The sequence below is a fragment of the Pinus tabuliformis genome, chromosome 4_1 (genome assembly GCF_031772625.1).
Source record: "Pinus tabuliformis cultivar Carrire ecotype Pingquan chromosome 4_1, CPIR1, whole genome shotgun sequence".
NCBI classification, from domain to species: Eukaryota; Viridiplantae; Streptophyta; class Pinopsida; order Pinales; family Pinaceae; genus Pinus; species Pinus tabuliformis.
Window position 1 is genome coordinate 569,905,806 of NC_142303.1, and position 11,016 is coordinate 569,916,821.

Sequence of the window (11,016 nt, forward strand, 5' to 3'; positions counted from 1 at the left end):
TTAATCTTCATGTCACCTCTCAAAAAGACATATTTGCTTTAATGGGTAAAGCTCCAGTGATCTCGGTCACCCCACCGAACTCACCTATAACATCCCCTATGAATTCGATAGGCAATGATCTTGATTTGTTATTGCGAAGAGAATCTCTCCTCCTTCATCCTCTTAGCGTCCATAAACTGAGAAAGTCATCCTCACCTGTCATCAGCCCCACTTCGGCGGGAATATCACGGTGAGAAGGAAATAGAACATGGGTTCGAGGCACTTCCATGGTAGGAAGGATATATCCTATATTGCTTTTTAGGAATCATTCCTTAAAGACATTCCTATTTCTGATCTTTCTGTCAGCGGGCCACTTAGAACAAGTATGCCTAGGGATGGTGCCTCATGATTAAATTTCTCTCTATGAATATTAGGGTTCTACGTGCGGACCCGAAATTTTTGGCTCTTAAAAATTTATTTCTTTCTTTTGACTTGAAAATTATCCCGATTCAGAAAATGATGCATGACTGTTCGGATACTATTGCCTACTTCAGACGTATGTTTCCTACTTGGCATATTACAGCGACGGGGACATCTGGTCTATCTTGGGGTTTGGTTGTTCTATGGGACCCGGGTTGGATATCAGCCAGGGCCTTTCGCTGTCTCAATGGTATCCTTATATTTGCAAATCTCTGGGGTTTGGCTACCCCTATCCACATCCTTAACATATATGCCCCATATAAGGATCGCAGATCATATTGGAATCGGTTCCTAGCCTCAAGGATCATGGAGATAGACTCCCTTCTAATTGCAGGGGATTTAAATTGCCCTATGAGCTCTGACAAAGTATGGGGAAGAGGCAAAAAAATGATCCTGTGGGTGGATCCATCAGGGAGGCTCTCCTCCAATACAATTTTGTTGACATTAGCCCTACTATATTGGCTCCTACGTGGGATAATGGGAGGACAGAGGATGCATACATTGCTAAAAGACTTGACAGATTCATTATTCATGACAGGTTGTTGGAGCACCTTGGTTTTCCCTCTTCTAGTATTTTTCCCCGTTTTATTTTTGACCACAGACCAATATCCTTGCAATGGTCGGAACGAAATCATAGGAAGGACTATCCTTTCAAGTTTAATAGGATGATGAGTTCAACAATATTGTTCAGGAGTCTTGGCTGTCTTATGTCCCTTAAGATGCATACTCTCAGTCTGAATCTTTGTCAAGTCGCATGACCTAGCTTCGGAAAAAGGTAAAAGAATGGAAAGTTTATAAGAAACATTCTAACATAATAGAACTGTAGAATATTAACAGTGAACTTGAAAGCTCGCTAGATGTATGTCTGATCAAAAAATCTCATGGGATGTGGGTTCTCAGATATGGAAATTGGAAAAAAAGAAATAGAGTCTCCTGGCCATTGAGGAGGCAACATGAAGACTAGAAAGTAGAGCCATATGGTTAAAGGAGGGTGACAAGAATACTAAATTCTTCCATCGTTTTGCTAACAAAAGACGAGAAACTAATTATATATGGGAAATTAAGAACGATGAGGGCATTTTGTTGCACTCACATGATGAGATATCTAAAGAAGCTGTAAATTTTTTCAGAAAGCATACAGAAGGGATCGGGACATTGGGATGGATGATATTATATCGGGTATTGAGCATTTCCCTTCCATGTTCGATATTGAACAAAATGATCATTTATATGTTGCTGTCATGGAGGAAGAACTATTGTTCATCATGAAATCCTTCAGAAAAGACAAATGCCTGGGTCGAGATGGATGGACTATTGAAATATTCATTCATTTTTTCGATCTGATGAAAAATGATATCTTGGGTATGATTGAGGAATCTAGAATAAAAGACAACATAATTCACGTCATATAATCCACTTACATTGCCTTGATTCCTAAGAAAAATGATTCACTTACCTTTTCTGACTATAGACCTATATCCCTATGTAACAACATTTATACAATCATTTCGAAAATCATTGTTGGAAGAATCAGGGGCATCTGGTCAAGTTTCTTTTCCCAGGAGCAACAGGGTTTCTTAATAGGAAGGAATATCTTAGAAGCTATGGCTATTACTAAAGAATGTCTCCATTCTATGCATACTAAAAAAATTGATGCAGTCATCATCAAAATTGAAAAAAGCTTGATTGTCTAGACTGGGGTTATTTGTGGTGTCTCCTTATAAAAATTGGGCTTAATAATCAATGCACTAACTAGATCATGTCCTGGGTGGAGAATGTCAATTATGACATTCTCATAAATGGTATTCCAACATTATATTTCTCGGCTGCCATAGGCCTACGTCAGGGATGTTCCCTTTCTCCCCTCCTTTTTATCCTTGTTATGGACTCGCTTAGCCTACATATAAAAAGGGTTGTTGGAGAGGGTAAATGTCGTCCACTCATTATCAACAGGGGTAACCATTTTTCACATAATCTGTTTGTGGACGACATATTGATATTAGCCATGCTCTGTAGATAGACCTGGATATATTTGCATCATAAATTGATTCTCTTTCAAAGGGCTACTGGTCTGCGTATTAATGAAGGTAAATCATCATTTCATCATGGGGATGTTAATATGGATGAAATGGAATTCCTCTCTCATCTCTTCAATATTCAAGCTAAATCTATCAATGAGGAAATGAAATATTTGGGCTATCATTTAAAGCCAATTGGCTATTCTACAACAGATTGGTCATGGATCCTTAACAGATTCCACAAAAGGATTGAGGGCTGGGAGTATAAATGTCTCTCATTGGCAGGAAGGATGATTCTTTCACAGTCTATTCTTGCCTAGCTCTTAGTTTATTGGGCCCACTTATTTTTCATTCCGTCCTCCATCATTTATATATTAAATAAGTTAACGACATATTTTATATGGGGGGGAAGTAAGGAAAAAAGTAAATTCCAGCTGTCCAAGCTTACATACCTTACCCGCCCAAAAAAGATGGGGGGTTGGGGTATTATAGACCTTTGAGAATTTGGTCTGGCCTTATTGTGTAAATCATTATGGAAGGCTATATTAGGAAACAATATATGGAGTAAAGCAATCAAAATAAAATATTTGGGGAACAAAGACTTTTCCTTTTGGTTCAAGTATAGATATTTTGGGCTTGCTCGCGGATTTTCTATATGGATGAGCTTTCATAAGATTCAACAGTTATTTTTCAAGAATCTGGTATGGAATTTACAAACTGGAAACAACATTATTATTGGTCTTGATCCTATTATGGGAGGTGAAGAACTTCCGCCTATTCCACATCAGCTTATACTTCTTCTCCATTCAAAAGGCATTTTTTACTGGGCTCAGATTATACATGAATGGCAGGGTGTTATTCCAAGATGGAAATCTACTAATGCCTTGGGCCTTAATGGCCTTCCCACATCTCAATAGAATATGATTATCTAGAATATGAAGAGTAGAGGTATCTACAGGACTAAGGAACCAGACGACATTGTCTAGAAGGGAAGGGGTGGTAAGATAAGTGTCAATGTTAAGGATATATATCTCTCCATAATAGAGGAACAAAATACTCATGTCGACAACATTGTTCCATTTCCATTCTGGTAGTCTTGGTGCCAATAAAAGATTATCTTATTCTCATGGCTAGTGTATCACAACAAAAATCTCACCTGGGACAACCTACAAAAGGGAAATTGGCACAGCTCTGCTATCTGCTACATCTATTTAGCTGAGTCGGAAGATAATATGCACATCCTTCTAAATTGCTATTATACATAGGTTCTTTGGAAGAAGTTGGCCTCTCATATTGGGTTCAATTACATCGCTCACACATCCATTAAAGATGCTTTCGAATGGTGGAGTAAACAGAAAATTATATGGAGGCCGATACCACTTATTATGTTATGGTGCATTTGGAAATGGAGGAATAGGATCATTTTTCAAGACAATAAGGAGAAATTCAACAACGTATTTGATCAAATCATCTCTTCATATCATACATTACTTCCTTCCAGTGCCCCGAAAGCTAAGGATAAATCAAATGTGACTTCCCCTTCTCAGCTGATATTTCCAAGGGCTCATTTTGATGGAGCAGCAAAAGACGGTATATGTGTGTGTGGAGTTTACATAAATATTATGGAGGACCGGCACTATGCAATATATTGGAACGGGGGTGCTGGGACTAACAATAAAGCTAAAGCCATGGCATTATACAGACTGCTATATTTTTTCTCTTTCCTAAATATCAGAACCCTTCGAATCTATGGAGACTCAAAAATCATTATAGATCATGTTATCGGCAAGCATTCCATAAATAATGCCAATCTAGCTAGATGGATGAATAGAATCTCCTCTATCTTGGAATCATCAAAGAACTTCTCCATCGTCCACGTCAAACGCTCCTAGAATATGATGGCGGATGAATTATCAAAGAAAGGCCTGTTATTTCAGTGCAGAATATGGAATTTGAGCATCACAGTGGGGTTCGTCACGCATCAAATTCTTCATTTCTCAATGCCGGGTATATAAGAATATCATATGACCTGGTATGTATCATGAACCTGAATATCAATCATCTGAAATATGCTCAGGTATCACTGTTCTTTCTATATCATGAATGTGGGTTATCTCTTTTTGCCTTTATATATGTTTCCCGTATATGCAGTCATGTTTTACATTCTGTTATATGGCGGAAAAATATAATTTATATTTCCCTAAAACACTCTATTCTGTACCAGAATATATACATAATTCATACAGATTTTTTTCATACTAAAAAAACCGAAGAACTCACGTTAGTGTCAATTATTTAAACCAATTAACTACACATAGCGTCACCCATCATATTATAAAAAAGGCATGAAAACTAATTGGGAGCATGAGTCACGACAGTCAAAGCACCACAACTAACCATTGAAAAGGTTTTTCTTTAGAATGTTTTTTGAGGCCTTGATTTTATTTAAAACGGGATCCGTATTTTAATGTGAAGTTTTTTTGTTCGGCATGGTAAATAAAAAAAGCACATATATAATTTTTCCCAAAATGTTATTTCCAATGTTCGTTGAAAAGAGCATCCATACTTTTCAAAAACATATAGGTTGAAGTATTACTATGGAGCATAACATGATATGATGTACCTTATAAGTGCATGTGAGGAAAGGGCATATATATATATATATATATATATATATATATATATATATATATATATATATTAAAGGAGTTGCATGTAATGCAATGTATGTTTTTAAAATAGCATCATAGTGTTTAAAAAAGTTTCTTTAATAAGAGAATTTGAAAAAAGGGGCGTTGCATTTTTTGGGTTGAAAAATGAGATTTAAAAAAATTACATGTTTATTGTGATATTCTGGTAAAGGTTTTTGAAAATGTCATTTTTGTGAAAATTTGTAGACTCATTTGTTTGTGAAAACTAAAAAATAGATGTGTTTTTATTGTAGTTAGATGTAATGTCTACAATTTGATTTTCTTTTTGAGTCGTAGTGATCCAACACTCAACAGATCAGATTTTTTTTTTGTTGAGTCATAGTGAGTCAGCACTCAACAAATGGGAAAATCCAAGAGGTTCAGAAGGTCAAAGTGACACCCAAAAATCAACAAATGGAAAAATTCAAGAGGCTGAGAAAGTCAAAGTGACACTTGAAAATGTTTCAGATCCTTTTAGATTTCGAAGAGAAAAGACAAAATGATACATTTGCATTGAAATGCATAAAATAATCTCTCGATGACAACATTCTCCCCAGATGACAACCAAGGAGGCCTCAGATACCGTTGAGAGGTGTTTTGGTGTAACGCAAAGCATTGCAGTTGAAGATGAAGGTGGATTTATAGCTACAAATCTACATCCACATGAAAAGTTTATTCAATCCCACTATGCACAACTACAAGTGGATGAAGGTTTGGTAAATCTAGCAACAGAGATAAAAATTTGGTGAATCCAACAAGAGAGTTTGTTGATAAATTTTTCGTGAATCCAACAACAGAGCTCGTTAAAGATAATGATGCTACCATTGGAGCAGTCAACACTATGGTAAATCGAGCAAATATTGCTAATGTAAACATTGATGAAGATTTGTTGACTAAAAATGAGTGGTTGTAGATGCTACAACAAAAATATCATATTGACATGATGTTATTTGGTGAGATAATGCCACTTGAATTTTAAAACCAGATGGAAGACAACCTGTTTGTAGTAGCAAAGGTTAGTAAAGAAGTCGAAGAGATAGAGACAAAAACAAAGACAAAAATAGAGGCAAAGGCAAAGCAGGAAGCCCACAAAGAGAAAACAAAGACAAAGGCAAAAGCAAAGTTGTAAGTGCAACACGAGAAGCTATCATTAGAGAGCAGGAGGAACAAAATCAATGTGGTTTTGCAACATGGAATATTTGCAACATGCAAATCCACCCAAAGGGATCACTTCTTGTCGGCTCAACCACGGAGCCTGATCTCGAGAATGATAAAAGAATTGAACAAGTGACATCTCAATAACTATGGTACTTTAATAACAGGACTCAACCAATTAACCCTCGAGACTATATATATATATATATATATATATATATATATATAAACTTTTCAAAACTATATAAAAAATTAATGTAAATAAAATGAACTAATAGCAAGCTTAAATAATTTTACTTCCAATAAATCAAAATTATGACAATGACTAATAATTAAAAAAAAGACTTGAAAAAAGAGAGTTAATAATCATAATAATTGGGTTGTCTTATAATAGTAACTTGATACACCTAGTACCATGATATAGCCCATTCAAAATGATAATTTGTGTTACATGCCTTGAAGTCATGATTATAACTTAATATACCTAGTACCATTAGTACCATGATAGGGCCCATTACAAGTGTGATTCTTTATCCCTCCTAGAAATCTGTTGCATAAAAACTTGAACTCACTTGTTTTACCTACAATTTTTGAAATATCATAGTTCTCTCTTTATATACAATTGAGTCTGGATGAAGGTACACAAATGCACACCTTTACTCTCATTATTCATAAATTTATATCCACACTTCATATACACAAATATTGATCTGCTAACTTTGCACTTCCACCCCACCTTAAGCTACTTTTCTTGGGTTTAATTCACACGTATACATGCTTTCCTACCTGAAATTCTTTATAAGTTTTTTTTTATCAACATATGTTTTTTGCCTATCTTGGGCAACCTTCAGATTCTATCAAACTTTCTTCACTGTTTGTTCCGTTTCCACAAGCATATCAGGCCCCTAGGATTAACTTATGTTCCGTATATGCACAATTTCCGTATATGCGCAATTTTTGTATATGGAATTTGCGCATATACGATGCAGATACATAAACGACGTGCATATACCGAAGACATGCATATATAGGAAAGTTAGGGATATACGAAAGATATGAGCATATCTTCTGCATATGCGCAATTTCCGTATATGCGCATATCTTCCGTATATGCACAATTTCTGTATATGCGAAATTTCTATATATGGAATTTGCGCATATATGATGTAGATACATGAACGAAGATATGTACAAATTCCATATACAGAAATTGCACATATACGGAAATTGTGCATATATGGAAATTGCGCATATACGAAAGATATGCGGATATGTTCCGTATATCCCTAACTTTCCTATATGTGCATATCTTTCGTATATGCATGTCGTTCATGTATCTGCATCGTATATGCGCAAATTCTATATACAGAAATTGCGCATATACGGAAGATATGCGCATATCTTCAGTATATCTACAATTTCCGTATATGCACAATTTTTGTATATGGAATTTGCGCATATACGATGCAGATACATGAACGACGTGCATATACGGAAGATATGCACATATAGGAAAGTTAGAGATATACAAAAGATATGCGCATCTCTTCTGTATATGCGCAATTTCCGAATATGTGCATATCTTCCGTATATGCACAATTTTTGTATATGCGCATATCTTCCGTATATGCGCAATTTCCGTATATGCGCATATCTTCCGTATATGCACAATTTCCGTATTTGGAATGATCCTTAAATGAGATGCTCTATACAATGGAAGTTTCATGAATCTTAGAAAATGACACTATGTCAAAATCAAGATATTTTCAAATTTGTATATGTAAATGAAAATGACATTTTGTCAAAATCAAGATATTTTCATATTTATACATGTAAATGGTTAATGTTTAAATTCCTAATATATATATTTAATTTTAAGCTAAAAATATTTTGTAGAAGACCAATAATAAGATGTTATTGTTTCTTCATTATTTTTTTAATTCAAAATCAACAACTTAATAATAAAAAATTTCACTTATATTTTTTAAATATTACATCTCATTTTTTATTTTTTTTAAATAATTATAATATTTTAATCTAATTTGTATGACTTTCACCCTCTCACATAATTGTTTTTTTGTCTTATTTTTATTATAGCTAATTTATCTTCTTCCACTTTTATCTTAATATATAAATTAAAAATAAAAATTATAAACCAATTTTATAATTAAAATTTAATATTAAATACATATCAAATACAACATCTCTATATACGACTTTAAAAGCATAGAGACATACAATACTTTGCTTCACAATGATCATCATTTCTCTGTCTTTTATATTATCGATTACCGTCTATTTTAATTTGCTTCAGCCTTCATAAGCTAAATCGTTTCTCTTACTACTTATCCATAATAATCTATTTTAAATATGTTCAACTGTTATCTCTGATCAAAGTACAATTTCTTTTAAATTGGTCAGAGATTCCATAAGCCAAACGCTGCAATTTTTGGTAAACTCCAAATTTACAGTGTCGTTTGAAGGATGTTCAACTATCAACTCTGAACTTTTCTTAAATCAAACTTACCTATACTTTCTACTTTACAAAGTATCATAAAAAGCAGACTGACTCCAACAATTCGAAACGCCCAACACTTTTCTAGCATGATTGTCAACCTGTGTCCTGCAAAAATATAAATAAAAGTGAAAGAGAAAGCGAAATAAGATCCCTCCAAGAATAAAACAGGCCAGTAATTCCATGTGATTATGTCTTGTTCCTTTCTTTTGATGATCAGAGATGGCAGATGGTCAGTGGAAAGAGAGCGCCAACGGTGAACGTGAAAGGAGGGCGTGAGGTAGGTTAATGAATTAGGGCCACAAGTGGGCATAGTATCCATGCCATCTGAGATCTGCAAGAAGCTTTTTCGCATTTTGCCTAGTGATGTTACCAAATTTGAACCAGTGGTAGTTCCACATGGATGGGTGATTGTAGTGAACCTCCACAAAGAGCTCGTCCAGAATGAGAGGCATCTTTGGATCGCTGAGCCATCACCGCAGAATCGGCCACTCGCTTCCCTCGATGTCCATCTTTACGACCACTTTTTCAGTCTCTTTCAATTGCATCTCCTCTTTCATAAACCTCGTTATATTTATGACATTGCTGGCTTTATCATCTCAGTCTGACACAAAGCTGTAGTGCAGCTGGATTCGATCCACCATCCACTGCGGAGGTTGGGGAGTGGCCTTTACAGTGAGGGAGGAGGGATTCATCTGTGCCACGTTAATCTCTTCGTCAAAAGCAAGCGAGCTCGGCTTTTGCAAGAGCTTGGAATCGACTTCAAAGGCATGAATCTCGGTGAAATCGAAGGGGTACATGCGAAGAAACTAAGCTAAGCTGGTGTTGAATGCATTAGCACCCAGATCCAGCAGAACCCGTCATTGTCTGCGATGGAGATCAATCGCCTTGGAAGGCAGAAGCCACCGCAAGATGTGCGTTTTGTCCTCCACATCGTTGGAAAATCGGAGGGCGAAACTTTTGCGGAAATTGTTGCAATCGTCGAGCTTCTCAACGAGATGACCTTTTACAGGGCAGGCAACAGCCTCCTATCCACTTCATCTGCCGCCATGGATTCTCAACCTGATCTTCATCTTTGTCCTAGAATCCTTCTCTCGTCCCGCACAACTCGCTGCTGTTTCTGGCCATGGCTTCCCATTCATTATGCTTAAACACTTGTGCAATGAAGCCTTGGCGTTTGCAAGCCGCAGAAATGCCAAACTCAATGCCAAGAAAGCCAAATCTATGCCTGTGGTTCACCTAAATATCAAGAAAAATATATGTGGACAATATGAGGACCAAGGCATAGAGCAGCCACAAGTGAATCATTTTGCTTTTTTTGGTGCCCTCTGTGTCTGAGAATGAGAAAAGCAGATACATTGCAAATATTCACAATGAATGCAGATAAATTCAAATTTCAAATCAATCCACTGTTCAGTTCCCATCCAATTCGTCCCGCCCATCCAATTTGTCTAACATTGGAGGCCCTGTAGGTCGCGTTAGTATTTTCCCGTGGAGGCTGGAGTCCTTTTTTGGCCGGAGAGTTGTCTCATTACATGCCCATGCAGGGTGAGATGTAATCGCCGGAGGTTGGAGATGGATGCATGGTCGGGTCGCGAGATGTAACATGTAACATGCGATGGATGCATGGTCGGGTCGCGAGATGGAACATGCGATGATGTAAGGAGGGCTGTAAGGACGTAGCATTTATGTTTCTATGGAGGTGGAAATAGCGCTCGCCATAGTGAACGTTTACTTCCGCGAAGGATCTACGTGCATGCTACGGGATGAAAAAATAAATCAAATTTGAAGGGCCCTACGCTTCACGTGTCTTGATGTAGTCAATAATCCGATTACACAAGCTTTCGATTGCTTTTTTAGTTAGGTTGAGCTTAAGCTGGGCTATCCTTTTTATAGAAAAAATACCATGTTTTTATATTTAAAAAAAAAATTCCCGGGTTTGGAGTATGCCATGAAACTGTTTTAGTTTTTTTGGGTTTGGAGTATGCTTTGAAACTGTTTTTGTTTGGTTAAGAGCTAGTCTTTCTAGAATGAAACAAGTTAACGGCCCAAGACTGAGAGGTATGAGTGAAAACCTGCCCCTTGAGGGCCATCATGGTTAGTTTCCCATGAATAACTGTAATGAGTGAGCCTGCATTCACCCATAGCAGCTAGAGATAGATGTCCTCATTGTCAGTTT

General features: G+C 36.4%; 1 pseudogene; it reads right to left on the reverse strand.

Moving 5' to 3' along the window:
- Positions 1-9,130: 9,130 nt before the first annotated feature.
- On the reverse strand, positions 9,131-10,196 carry LOC149177176 (uncharacterized; annotated as a pseudogene).
- Positions 10,197-11,016: the final 820 nt, after the last annotated feature.